A 14391-nucleotide genomic window follows, 5' to 3' on the forward strand; every position below is an offset into this window, starting at 1 on the left:
AGCCGACTTTATTGTCTCTGGCACACCTATTGCCATTACCCCAGTCATTGAGTCAATCCATCTCATCCAAGGTCTTCCTCTCCTGCGCTGCTCCTCCACCCTCCCAAGCATAACATCTCTCTCCAAGGACTGGTCCCTCCTTGTAACAGGGCCAAAGTATGTCTCACAGAGATTTGGAATCCTTGCCTCCAAGGAGCATCCTGGTTTCACCCTCTCAGGTAAAACCTGTTTATTCTCTTAACAGTCTATGGTACTTTCAATACTCTTCTCCAACACCACATCTCAAAGGCATCCTCTCCTTCTATCATCCCTTAGTCATTGTCCAACTTTCTGATGCATAGAATGTAATTGTGAAGACCATGGCCTGGATCAGGTACACCTTAGTCTCCAGACTGACATCATTGCTCTTCAGTACTCTGGAGAAGTCCCTGACAGCAGACTTTCCCAATTCAAATAGTAAGTGTTTTAAAAGACCAGGGAAATTTTACATTTGGTATCCCCCTTTTTAACTCCTTGTCTAACCCAAGAAGAGATTGTCAGTTACCAGTGAAACCCCGCTCCCCACATGGGAAGAATAAATAACTTGTATAAGAACATTTAGAAGATTTCCCCCAAAAGACCTACTGCACAATGTCAACTGAAAGAATATATTTCGTCTTTTAAAGCCCATCAGGATCTCAGAAATAATGGGAACGATTGACCAACTGGGCCTTATAGACATGCACAGACTCCATCCTCCAACCGCAGTACAGTACATATTCTTCAACAAGTGATATGAAGAATTCTCCATATTAAACCATATCTAGGCTACAAAACAAGCTTCAAGAAATACAAAAGCTTCAACATAATCCAAAGTGTCTTCTCTGACCACAGTGCTGGAAATCTGGAAGTCAAGAACAGACAGCACACGGGGAAAATTTAAATTCTTAGAAACTAACTGAATAGCATCTTCCTTTAAAGCTAGTGACTCACAGAAGAAATTAAAAATAAACTTTTAGCATTCTTAGAATCAAATTAAAACAGAGGCGTAGCATACTATAACCTGCAGGGCATAGCAAAAGCTGTGCTTAGAGGAAAATGTCTTTAGCAATAACTGCACACACCAAAAGGGAAGAAAGATTTTTAAATCTGTCATTTAACCAAACAACTTGGGGGGGGGAGGGGGAACCAAACAGAAAAGTAACAGCCAAGAAAGGCACATGGTCACCAGAAGGAAGGAATTAACAAAGATCACAGCAGGAATAAGTAAATAGAAACAGAGAACCAATGAATATAAAAAATCAACAAAACAAACCACTGGCCAGATTGACAATAGGAAAAAATGAGAAGACACAAATAAGAAAAGAGATAGGAAACATTATTTATCTAGCCAACACAGATAAAAAGGATTAATACAAATTCCTAATTTTTAAAATTGTTCTTTAAAAAATTTGAAAACCTAGAAGAAATGGACACATTTCTAGCAATGTGTTTTCTGCTTAAACTCACACAAGTTACAGAGATGTTGGTGGCGAGGTTAGGAACCATCACATTGACCACAACACCTACTGACTCTGTGAGCAACAGATCTGGGCGCTGTCCTATATGCATCATCCTCAGCAAGTCTGATCTGCTCAAACCCATTGTCACAGTCACTGCGTCAATCTGAGGCTCTTCCTCTCTGGCTCTGACCCTCATCTTAACAGCATGATGTCTTTTTCCAGGGACTGACCTCTCCTGACAACATGCCCAAAGCATGTGAGATGAAGTGTCACCTCCTTGCCTCTGTGGAGCTCACTACTTACATTTCCTTCAAGACACTTTGTTGATTCTTTAGGCAGACCATCCAATGCTCCAATACTACAACTCAGAGATTCTCCTTCTTTCATCCTTAGTCATTGCCCAACTTTCAGGTGCATAGAAAGTAATTTAAAAGACCGTAGCTAGGCTCGAGGTCATCTTAGTTAGTCATTGCCCAACTTTCAGGTGCGTAGGAAATAATGTAAAAGACCGTAGCTTGGCTCGAGGTCATCTTAGTCTTTAAAGTAGCATCATTGTTCTTTCATACTTTACAGAGGTCTCTGGCAGCAGATTTTCTCAGTACAAAAAATATTTTCCTCAATAGATCTATAGCAAAAGATAATAAAAGGAAATCCGTGAACTTCCCAACAAAAAAGAAAAAAAAAACACAAACACAGACTTGGTCTAAATGGCTTCAGTGAAGAGTTTCACCAAACATGCAAAATATACGTCTACTCAAATGATTCCAGAATAAACATAGAAATGGAAAGGACACTCCACAGTTCATTGTATGAAGCTACTATAATCATGAGGCCAAAGCTCAGAGGCAGAGATAGCACAAAAAAGGAAAAGGATAGGCCAGTATCTTTCATAAATATTTTGTTGTTGTTATGTGCCATCGAGTTGCCTGCGACTCATAGCGACCCTATGTACAACAGCCCTAAACTCCGCTCTGTCCTGTGCCAATCGCACTGTCTCTGACACTCCCATCCCAATTATCCCAGTCACTGAATCAATCCACCTCATAGAGGGCCTTCCTCTCCTGCGCTGTCCCTCCACCCTCCCAAGCATGATGTCCCTCTCTAAGGACCCGTCTCTCCTCACAACATGTCCAAAGTATGTTAGACGGAGCCTCAGAATCCTTGCCTCCAAGGAGCCACCCGGTTTAACCCTTTCCAGGACAAATCTGTTTGTTTTCCTAGCAGTCCATGGTATCCTCAATACTCTTCTCCAGCACCACAGCTCAAAGGCATCAATTCTCCTTCTATCCTCCTTGGTCATTGTCCAACTCTCTGATGCATAACATCTATATTTATGAATAGGTAAATATGTACCTATTCATAAATATAGATATAAAAATTCTCAACAAAATTCTAGCCAACAGAGGGGGGTAAGTGTCACCATTATGTGGGATTCATACTAAGGATACAAAGATGGTCCAACATTTTAAAAAAAAAAATCCGTCAACTTAATTTTTTACATAAATAAAACAGAGAAAAATAATCACATGACCTCCAAATCACCTTAGAAGGCCTGGGCCCTACGCCCAGCAGGTGAGATAGTTGTTCTCACTGGCTTAAATCAGCTGTCCAGTGGAATTTCATCTACCCTTTTTGTCAGGGTTGTTACAGTCCCAGGGACTTCATAAAGCTCTCACCCTTCATGAATTATTATAACCAAACCAGGGAGAACTACTAAGAATAGAGCAGAGATGATTCAGACCTTTCACACAGTTGCCTCTCTCACAAGAGCCCAGGGGACCTCACAACAGGAGGTAGCAAATCCTAATAGGGTTATGCACTACCAAGGATTTCTCCTCTCAGTCTACAAACAAGAAGGCTGAGGGCAGATATCAAAGACTCTGGGAAGGAGCGCATGCCAGAGCTGGTGTTTAAATGACCATCACACCCACACGTTAAGCCTCAAGACCAAATCCATTACGCGTAACCCCAGGACGGGTGAGTCCACAGCACCTATCTCAATATCAAGGACTCTGGCCAGAAGTCAAGAGAGTCCTAGTAGCATAGTGGTTAATGGCTTGGCTGCTACCAAAAGTTGGTGGTTCAAAATCACCAGCCACTCTGAGGGAGAAGAGTGAGTCAGTCTGCTCCTGGGAACAATGGAAGTCCTGGGGAGGCATATCCCACTCTGTTTAGAGAGGGAATTGTGTTGGGTGGACTGATGACTGTAGTTTGGTTTTGGTTTTTTGGGTTTTTTGTTGGTTTGTGGGGGGGTTTTGGCCTGAAGCCAATTTGGGAGTAACCAAATTAGCCCGGAGACCGCCCTTAACTTAATTTTTATGGCTCTGCTTTCAGGATAGTGTCTTTCCTGTGACCTTTCTCTTCTCTCTGTGTTACTGACTTTCCCTCCGGGAGCAGGGGGTGGCTGAGGACATAATGCACAGCCATCACAGGAGCCATTAAAAACTCCCTCAGATTGCGGGGTGTCAGAGCTGTTTAAGGTAATTTAGTCCTAAAAGCAGCTTTTATCCCAACAGCCTTGACTTGCTGCCCCCTCCATGGGGGACTCGTTCAACCAAGAGGCTTCTTCTCAAGAAGAGGTGTCTACCTCCCAGCAGGGAGGAGGTGGGCCTCTGGTCTTTGTTCCCTGGGATGCTTCCACTTTATCAGACAGCCTGCTGGCCTAGACGAACCGTGTCAGGAGCAAAGCAGACAGAGATATAAAAGTAAAATAGATGTAATGTATGTGAGCACATATAGCACAAAAGACAGGACTATTGTTATAATCTTTGTTGTTGCCACCTCCTGACTTTATATAAGCAAGAAAGGACAAGAGAGAGATGACCCAAGGTCTTTGCATGAATAAACTGTATACATTTAAAGAAAGAAAGAGGAGGGTTGGAGGCTGGGGAAAGAAAGAAGAGAGAGAAAAGGGGGGGGGAGAGAAAGGGAGAGAGGAAAGGGAGCGAGGGAGGGAGGGAGAGAGATTCTGTCAGATAAACAACCTAGAAGAACAATATGAAAATTCATCCACTGAACAATATTGTGCTGGAGAAAGGGTACAAGTAGTGGGCCCTTCTTTACCCTCAGGTTTTCTTTTGATCATTGGCCTCTTGTTTAACTTCTCTACATGATAATCTGTCTTATTACACAAAAACAATTACCCTTTCCCCTTCCCTACCTACTGCCCTTATTCAACTATAAGAATCTCTAAAGTTTACTGAGAAGGGATTCTAATGACACAGTGCTTGGCTGCTAACTGGAAGGTCCAATTTGAACCTACCAGCTGCCCTAGGGGAGAAAGATGTGACTGTATGTGTCTGTAGAGATCTGTGGCTTTGGAAACCCTCTAGGATGGTTCCTGCTCTGTTCTCTGTGGTGGCTATGAGTGGGAATCAATTCAACGGCAATGAGATTGTTTTAAGTTTGTTGGAAGACAGAGATGCTACATAAATGTATTATAATTTTTGTTGTGTGCCGTTGAGTCACCTGCGACCCATAGCAAACCCATGTACAATAGCTCCAAGCCCTGCTCTATCCTGAGCCAATTTCATTGTCTCTGACACACCTGGCCCCCTTACCCCAGTTTCTGTGTCAATCCATCTCTTCCAGGGTAGACTGAAATTGAAAGTCTAAACTGTATTCATTAAGTCTAACCCTGTTCATTTACCCTTCTCCTTCTACTTTGTTTTCCATATACGCAGAAGTGGGGATCAGGGAAGCAACTGGAAGTCAGCTATGAATTCTCTAAGGAAAGCTTAGGGGAAAAGAACCTCAGTCTTCCTTTTCTTTCCTTTAAAGAGAACCTTACTGAGAAAGTACAAGGTCTAATTGGACTTCATCTCATTCCTAAAGATTTCTGCAAAATGAGTCAAAGTTTATTCTAGCTTCATAAATTAAGATTCCATTTTCTACCTACTTCCGTGGTCATCCAGTTAGTTGAAATTGGGGATAAGCACATTCCATTACATAAAATGCTATAACCTTGTTTTTCTTTCTCAATACTTGATTAAATCACACTCTTCCTGCTAAAAGTGTTTATACTACTTTAGTACCGTTTCTGGCGACTGGCAATGAGATGATGTTAAGATGCTGCCTCAGACACTCAGAGCCCAGTAAGAGCCAAGTTGGAGCAAATGCTTTTACTAGTCCTGTCCTGGTTGATTCTAATCTGTTTAAACCAACTTTGAGAGAAAAAAAGTGCCCAAGTCAAACCCTTTCTTTGTCCTTGTGCTGAAGTGCGCGCACGCACACACACACACACACACACACACACACACACACACACAGATAGTATAAATTTGCTGTTCTTTTTTTAAACTAGTTTTTTTATAAAATTCAGATATATTGATTTTGATAATAGGTTCTTCCAATTTCCCTCACCCCCATCAAATTGTACAACTCCATGATTAATCCTCTCTCCCCCTGAACATTCTCATCCCTCTACTTCCACCCTCCCCCACCCAACTTGGATGCTTAAACTCGTTCTACAATAATGGTTTTATACAACATTTGTCCTTGTAGGACTGAGTTAGTTCACTCAGCATAACGCTGTCCAGTTCCTCCCAAGTTAGGTAATAATATACAAAATCATTTCTCCTGAGTGCTGTATAGTATTCCACTGTGTGAATATACCATGATTTCTCAATCCATTAGTTTGTGGTTAGGCATTTGGGATGTTTCCATGTTCTTGCAATGGTGAGAAATGCTGCTATGAAAATTGGTGTACAAATCTCTGTTTGTGACTCAGTTCTCATTTTCTCAGGGTGTATTCCAAGTAGTGGGATAGCTGGGTCATACGGAATTTCTATGTTCTGCTTTATGAAGAAGCACCAAACTGCCTTCCAGAATGATTGTCCCATTTTATAATCCCACCAACAATGTATAAGACTTCCTAGCTCACCACATTCTCTCCAACACTTATTACTTGCTTCCCTGTTAAACTTTGCCGCTGTTACTAGAGTGAGATGGCACTTCATTATGCTTTTGATTTGTATCTCTCATATCGCCAGTGATATTGAGCATTTCTTCATGTGTCTGTTTGCCATTCTAATATCTTCCTCTGTGAAAATTCTTTCCATGTCTTTTGCCCATTTTGTAATTGGTTTATCATTCTTTTTCTTCAGGAGACCCAGGAGTATTCTGCAAACTTTTGTTATGCAACTCTTGTCTGAGATGCTTTTACCAAATGTTTGTTCTGTCGGTAGGTTTCCTTTTCACCTAGTTGGGAAAAGTTTTTGATGCACATAAGGATTTAATCTTTAGAAGGTCCCATCAGTTTATCCTCTTCTGACTGTGCCTTTCTGGCTGTATTTGGCAGCCTCTTTATACCTTGGACTGGCACTTCTAAGCTTGATTCCAATTTGTCTCGTAAACTTTATGGTTTTAGGCCTTAACCCCAGATCTCTGATCCACTTTGAGTTGATTTTTGTGTATAGTGTGAGATGTGGATCCTGTTTCAGCTTTTTGAAGGTGGAAGTCAAGTTTTGCCAACACCATTTGTTGAAAAAGTTGTCATTTCCCCATTTGATAGCTTTGATTCCCTTTTCAAATATCAATTGACTGTGGATAGCTGGGTCTATTTCTGAGTTCTCAGTTCTGTTACATTGGTCTACGTGCCTGTCATTGTACCAGTACCATGCTGTTTTGGTTAGTACTTCTGTGTAGCAGGGGTTTGTTTGTTTGTTTGTTTAAAATTTTACTTTATTAATTTTCATGAACATTTACAGAGACTTTGGATTTCCATTTATTCATTGTTGTATTTCTCTCCTTGCCAACCCCTCCCCACCCCAGTTCACCTTCTCTTTGAAAAGTAAAAGAAAAATTCCTTCATTGGTATACAGTTCCCATACACACACACACACACACACACACACACACTCACCCAGTACACTCCACTATGCAACCTTCATTCTGGACTCTTGTCATAATCATAATACCCAATTATATATCACTTTTAAACTGTTCTCTCCCTCCTCTGTTTCAATGCACTATACATAATTTATCCAGTTTTTCTCAGTCTCCCCCCAACCCTAATGTCAGTCCCATTCTACAGCAGTGGCACTATGCAGTATTTGTCCTTTTGTGACTGAGATATTTCATTCAGCTTAATGTCCTCCAGGCTCACCCGTTTTGAATATTATTGCATGAGTTCCTGGTTTTTCAATACAACATAGTATTCCATTGTGTGAATATACCAGAAATTCTCTATCCATTCGTTTGTTGATGGGCACTTAGGTTGTTTCCAACTCCTTGCTATTGTGAACAAAGCCACAATAAACATGGGTGTGCATATATTTGCCTGGGTGGCAGTTATGGTTTCTTTAGGGTATATTCCCAGTAGTGGAATTGCTGGGTCAAATGGTATTTTTTAAGGGTTTCAAATGTACTTTATTTCTTCAATAATGTCATATTTTAATGAGTACATAGTACTTTTCCTCAAAGTTGGTTTTGAAGCAATTCAATATTGTACCACTAGCTGATTTGATTATTGATCTCGCCATTTCTTTGCGGTGACTCTGTCAACAGAGGACAAGTTCCATTCTATCCCAATTTGTGTTGCTGTGTAAGCCCACGTAGCAACACAGAAAGTAGCTCCAATAGCTAAGACAGCATTACCTATTTGTCATGGAAATCAGGCACACGTTTTTGGTGACTTTTTCTTACCATTATTTGCTTAACGCTTCGAACTTGAAGATGACTTACTGCGGTTTTAGCTAAGAGAAACATCATGAAGAAGTAAATGGAACTCTGGTAACTGCTGCTGCTTGTTAAGAAAAAATCCTGCAGAGTATCCTTTCAAAGACTCCTGGAAAAACCTCAAATGGTATTTCTATTTGCAACTTTTTGAGAAAGCGCCATACAGCCTCCCATAGTGGTTGCATCATTTTACACTTCCACCACCAGTGAATAAGGGTTCCAGTTTCTCCACAACCTCACCAGCATTTGTTGTTTGCTGCTATGTTAAATTTTGCTATTCTTACTGAGGTGAGATGATATCTCATAGTTGTTTTGATTTGCATCTCTCTTAGAGCTAGGGATTTTGAACATTTCTTCATTTGTATTTGTTGGCCATCTGAATGTCTTCTTTGGTGAAGTGTCTGTTCATATCCTGTGCACATTTTTCAATTGGATTATTTACCATTATCTTGTTGGAGTGCTCAAGTATTTTATAATTTCTGGATATAAGTCCCTTATCTGATGTGTCATTACCAAATATTTTTCCAAATCTATGGCTTCCCTTTTTATTATATTGAAGAAGTTTTTGGATGTGCATAGGGATTTGATTCTTAGAAGGTCCCATTCATCTATTTTATCATCTCCTGGTTGTAGATTTTTTAGGATGCTTGGAAGACTGTTTACATTGTGGACTAGGACAATTTACATATTCAGTGCAATCCCAATACAAATACTAATTCCATTCTTCAATGAGATGGAAAAGGCAATCTCCAATTTCATTTGGAATGGAAAGAGGCCCCAAATAAGCAAAGCACTCCTCAAAAAGAGAAATAAGGTAGGAGGCATCTCACTCCCTGATTTCAAATCCTACTACACCGCTGTGGTGGTCAAAACAGCGTGGGCCTGGTATAAAGACAGACACATAGATCAATGGACTAGAATAGAAAATCCAGAAATCAGCCCATCCACCTATAGTCAATTAATTTTTTATAAAGAGATGAAATAGGTTAAGTGGAGAAATGGCAAACTGTTTAACAAATGGTGTTGGCAAAATTGGAAAACTACCTGTAGAAAACTCAAGTAAGATCCAAACCTCACACCATACACAAAAACCAACTCAAAATGGATCATGATCATGGACCTAGGACTTAAACCAAGGACTGTACATTTCATTAATGAAAAGCTTGGAAGAACTCTAGCAGGCTTTGAGGTCAGGGACTGCTATGCCTTCCACCTCATTTTTGTTTCTCAGAAGTGTTTTTCTTATTTGAGATCTCTTGGCTCTCCAAATAAATTTTATCCTTTCCTATTCAGACTCCTTGAAAAAAAATGAATTTGGTATCATGATTGGGATTGCATTGAACATATAGATTGCTTTTGGTAGGCCTGCCATTTTCATGATATTGAGTCTTATCTTAACCAAGCTTAGTGAATCTTGGGGCCTCAAACTCATCACTACTTTTGTCACTTGGCCCTAGGTCTCAAGGACTCTAACCATCCACCATCTTTGCCAAAGAGTAGTCCTTGAGGCTTTGAGCCCTCACAATCCATGATTAAACTGGAACTCTCCAAGACTCTCTTAATACATTCCTAATCACGTGTTTCTCAATTAGAACTGCACCGCTCCAAGTTTTCTGGTTCTGTTTATATCCTTCTAGTTCTTTATGTGTCAAGAAAAAGGAAGCTTGACTCACCCTTACCTGGCCTTGCATTACCCAGCTGAATCAGCAGCTGGAGCTGCCTCTGGATTCTGCTTCTATCTCTCCATTAGGGATCTGGAAATTGGTAGCATCCTGATGAGCACTCTTTTGTGAGGCAGCCCTCAGAGCAACTAACGTCCTGGGATCACAGTAAGGGCTGTCTACACACATCCAACTCCTATCTCAGGAACTTCAAGTCCCAAATAGCCACCAAATTTGTTATCACAGATTCATGACTATGTCACCTGCCACCAGAAGAATCAATGTTGAAAACAAGTGTTAGAGTGACAAAACATCTATGAGATATAATCTTACCCCAGTCAGAATAGCAAAATTTAACAGAACAGCAAGCAACAAATGCTGGCAAGGTTGTGCAGAAACTGGAACCCTTATTCACTGTTGGTGGGAGTGTAAAATGGTGCAACCACTATGGAAGGCGGTATGGTGCTTTCTCAAAAAGTTGCTAACAGGAATACCATTTGACCCAGCAATTCCACTACTGGGAATATACCCCAAAGAGACCATAACTGACGTCCAAGCAGATATATGCACACCCATGTTTATTGCGACTTTGTTCACAATAGCAAGGAGCTGGAAACAACCTAAGTGCCCATCAACAAACAAATGGATAGAGAAGCTGTGGTATATTCATACAATGGAATACTATGCCGCATTGAAAAACAAGGAACTCATGAAATATTACTCAAAATGGGTGACCCTGGAGGACATTATGCTGAGTGTAGTATCTCAGTCTCAAAAGGACAAATATTGCATGGTGCCACTGTTGTAAAACAGGACTGACATTGGGTTTGGGGGGAGACTGAGAAAGATGGGTTCAATAATATATACTGCACTGAAAGAGATGAGGGAGAAAACTTTTTAAGAGGGATATGTTATTATGTATTTTTGTCATGACAGGAGTCCAGAGTGAAGGCTGTATAGTGGAGTGGACCTGGGGGGAGGGATTGTAAAACAATGAAAGAATTTTTCTTTTACTGTTCCAAGAGGGTAGTGTACTAGTGGGGAGGGGAGGCTTAGAAGGGGAGAAAAGTGTAACAATGAATGAATAGAAACCCAAAATCCTTGTAAATTTCATTGAAATTAATAATAAATTTTTAAAAAAGAGGGTGAAAAAGGAGACATTTTGTTGTATACCAGTATATAGGAGACATGGAGCTTGGTGGCCTAGTGGCTAAGGAGTTGTGCTGTTAACTCAAAGGCAAGTAGTTCAAATCCACCAGCTATTCCAAGGGAGAAGGATGGGCCATCTCCTTCAGTACAATTTGCAACCTCTGAAAACCGACTGTGAGTCAGTTCCTACTCAATGGCACATACCCACAGTAACAGACAGGCAACAAGGGGTCTGAGCTTCCTAAGTCTGTCTCTATGTCCTATAGACCAGGAGGACTCATATAGGGTAGGTACAGGATAATGTAATGTGAGGAGTTTTTGTAGTACTTTGCAATATTTTTTACTATCTATCAAAAATAACCTTCAAAATATATATACATTCTAAACTTGTACAATAAAATCTTCCTCTACCTAGCTGCCTCTGAGTGCAGAGGGAAATAGAACCACCTTCATCCAAAATTGAGTAGAAAACATTAAATACAGGAGGATATACTAAAGTAATGAGAAGACATATGTGACAGCAGAGTGAGACAAGAATGAGCCAGTATGAAATTTATATAACTGGGCCATTTCATGAAAGGGCAATTGGCCCTTAAAAAATTTGCTAAGTTTATGTAAAACTATCAAGGAAAAACAAATTATACTGGGGATAGGGTCTTAACTACATAGTACTTCTATATCATAAATACTATAAGCAGATGACTTTAACATACATAAATTTATTCTTCAATAGTTTAGGATATTATAATATGAGTTCAGCATGCCACCAATAACAGAAGGATTTATTTCCCTGACAATTCTAGGGGAAGATCTTTCTATCTTTTTTAACATGTTTGGGCCTAGCATCATTTGAAGATCTTTCTATTGGCATCAATTTTCCACGAAGTAAAAAAAAATTTCCACTAAGTCTAGAAGGTTCTCAGCATAAAAACAACAAATCCAAAGGATGCACTCTGCTTCCAGCCCTTTTTCCTTAGCAGTAATCACTCTATGCTGCAATCCCAAAGACATGAGGTTTGAGGCCACTAGCCACTCCATGGGAGAACGATAGGCAAACTCCTCCTGTGCTATTAACTGCCTCTGAAAACCCGTTGGAGGGTCAGCTATGGGTCGGCTCCAACTCTATGGGACACAACAACATCAAGATGATGTAGGACATACCCCCAGGAAAACTCTCCTTCCACTAGATTAGGGCTGTGATCTAATTAAAGGTGTTACAGTCCGCCTTTATCCACTTACCAATGGCGAAGCATACGAGATCACATCATAAATGATGATTACATCATTACATAACTGCCAAACTGCACCATTTAAATAACTGCCAACCCATAGAGAACTATGGCCCAATCAAGTTGACTTTGATTTTGTGGGGCACAATTCAACTCATGGCAGTGGACTATATTCTTTAAAAAAAAAAAAAGAAAAAAGGCAAAACCTAATGTGGCAACAGATTCTAGGCTGTGGTCATTGTTAATATCCTTGAGGTTAGATCTGAAAACTTTGGTAAGAGTGAAAAGATAAAGGAGAACTCTGGCCAAATGCTATGAAGGCACTAATCATGGCAAAGGACCTTATGGCCCAGTGGTAAACTGTCAGCGGCTAACCAAAAACTTGGAAGTTTGAACCTAACAGCAGCCTTATGGGAGAAAAGTCCTGATAGTCCTTTCCCACCAAGAGTTAAGACAAGGAAACTCTACTGGGTAAATATACTCTGTCCTTTACGGTGGTTGTTAGGGGAGCTCTGGTGGCCTAGTATTAAGAAGCTGCACTACAATCGTAAAGGCTCATGGTTCGAATCCACTAGCTGCAATCTCCTCTTACACCATTAACTGCCCCCGAAAACCCCCTGCAGGACCAGCTATAAGTCAGTTCCAATTTGAAGGCATACAAAAACAACAACAATAATAGGGATTTTATGAGTCAGAATCAGAATAATACAATGGCAGCTTCTACATGACTATATTTTTCCCTGAGACTCTGAGAAGATGATAATAATGGTAAGAATAGCATAGTACTTGAGTCTTTCTGGATTCTTACATAAACACAGAGAAACGATATATCAAAACTAGAAAACTATGGGCAAAATTTACAAGAAAATTTGGTTATAAGGTATTTCTGAATTCACATTTCAAAATAGAGTTGGGGGGGAAAGAGGCAAGTGTACATGAGACCTGCATCGTGTGGCTATCTCTACAGGAAGAAGCACATGGAAGTGAAAAGCTATGGAATGAGCTTGAGGACAGCACAGCTCCAAAATAACCAGCAGATGTTTGCTGAAAATGGCAGAAATTAATTTGAGGAATACTGCTGAAATGGGAGAGGGTTTTCCCCTTTATCCCCATCCCAGCAGCATGTGGGTACAAGGGATCCTGAAAAAAGTCTGAAAGTGATAAAGCAACCTTGCCATTAGGATTCCATTCTACGTAAGGGTCCATGCTGAGAAGCTTTTCTGAGAGTGGGATCAATATTGAGTAGTACAGGGACAATAGAGGGAAAAGATAAGAGAATATCCAGATGAAAGTGGGGTCAAGAAACACCCTAAAGCTCAGACAGCAAGCTGCCGTATTTTATTTTTAATACTATCTTAAAACAAGAGATTTCTGTAAAGTTATAAAATGTCCTCAACCAAAGAAGTTAAAAAAAATGAATTTCATATGAAAAATTTTAAGAGTACTATGCAGCTCTGAAAAACAAGGAACTTGTGAAATATTATACAAAATGGGTGACCCTGGAGGACATTATGCTGAGTGAAATATCTTAGTAACAAAAGGACAATACCGCATAATGCCACTGTTATAAAACAAGACTGACTTCAGGGATAGAGGGAAACTAAGAAAAGAGAAAATAAATATTGTACACTGCAGTGAAACAGATAAAGGAAAGAACTGCTTAAAAGGAATATGTCAACAGTCCAGAATAAGAGGTGCATAGCAAAGTGGACGCGGGGCCGGGAGAGGCGGGGTGGGGGTGTGGGAGAGCTGTAAAAAAATGAAAGAATTTTTTTTGAAAGAGAAAAGCTAATTTAAAATATTCTAAGTATGAGTTAATAATAGGCATGTTGTTGTTGTTGTTATGTGCCATCAAGTCGCTTGCGACTCATAGTGACCTAATGTACAACAGCCCTAAACCCTGCTCTATCTCTTGCCAATTTTATTTTCTCTGACACATCTATCCCCAATACCCTAGTGACAGAATCAATCCATCTCATTGAGGATCTTCCTCTCCTGTGCTGTCCCGCCCTCTCCAAGGACTGATTCCACCTTGAAACATGTCCAACGTATGTCATATGGAGCTTCAGAATCCTTGCCTTGAAGGAGCAGCCTGGCTTCACCCTGTCTAAGAAGAATCTATTTGTTCTCCTAGCAGTCCATGGTATATTCAATACTCTTCTCCAGCAACAAAGCTCAAAGGCATCAACTCTT

The 14391-nt window shown here is 40.3% G+C and overlaps 1 protein-coding gene and 1 pseudogene across 1 annotated transcript in view; one reads left to right on the forward strand and one right to left on the reverse strand.

Annotated features, from left to right (window-relative positions):
* ALK (anaplastic lymphoma receptor tyrosine kinase) overlaps nt 1–14391 on the forward strand; it is a 1280998-nt gene that overhangs the window by 1158222 nt on the left and 108385 nt on the right. The window lies entirely within an intron of this gene.
* On the reverse strand, nt 7948–8192 carry LOC102850910 (annotated as a pseudogene).

The sequence above is a fragment of the Elephantulus edwardii genome, unplaced genomic scaffold, assembly GCF_000299155.1.
Source record: "Elephantulus edwardii isolate Elephantulus edwardi_28Jun2011 unplaced genomic scaffold, EleEdw1.0 scaffold00009, whole genome shotgun sequence".
Lineage (NCBI taxonomy): Eukaryota > Metazoa > Chordata > Mammalia > Macroscelidea > Macroscelididae > Elephantulus > Elephantulus edwardii.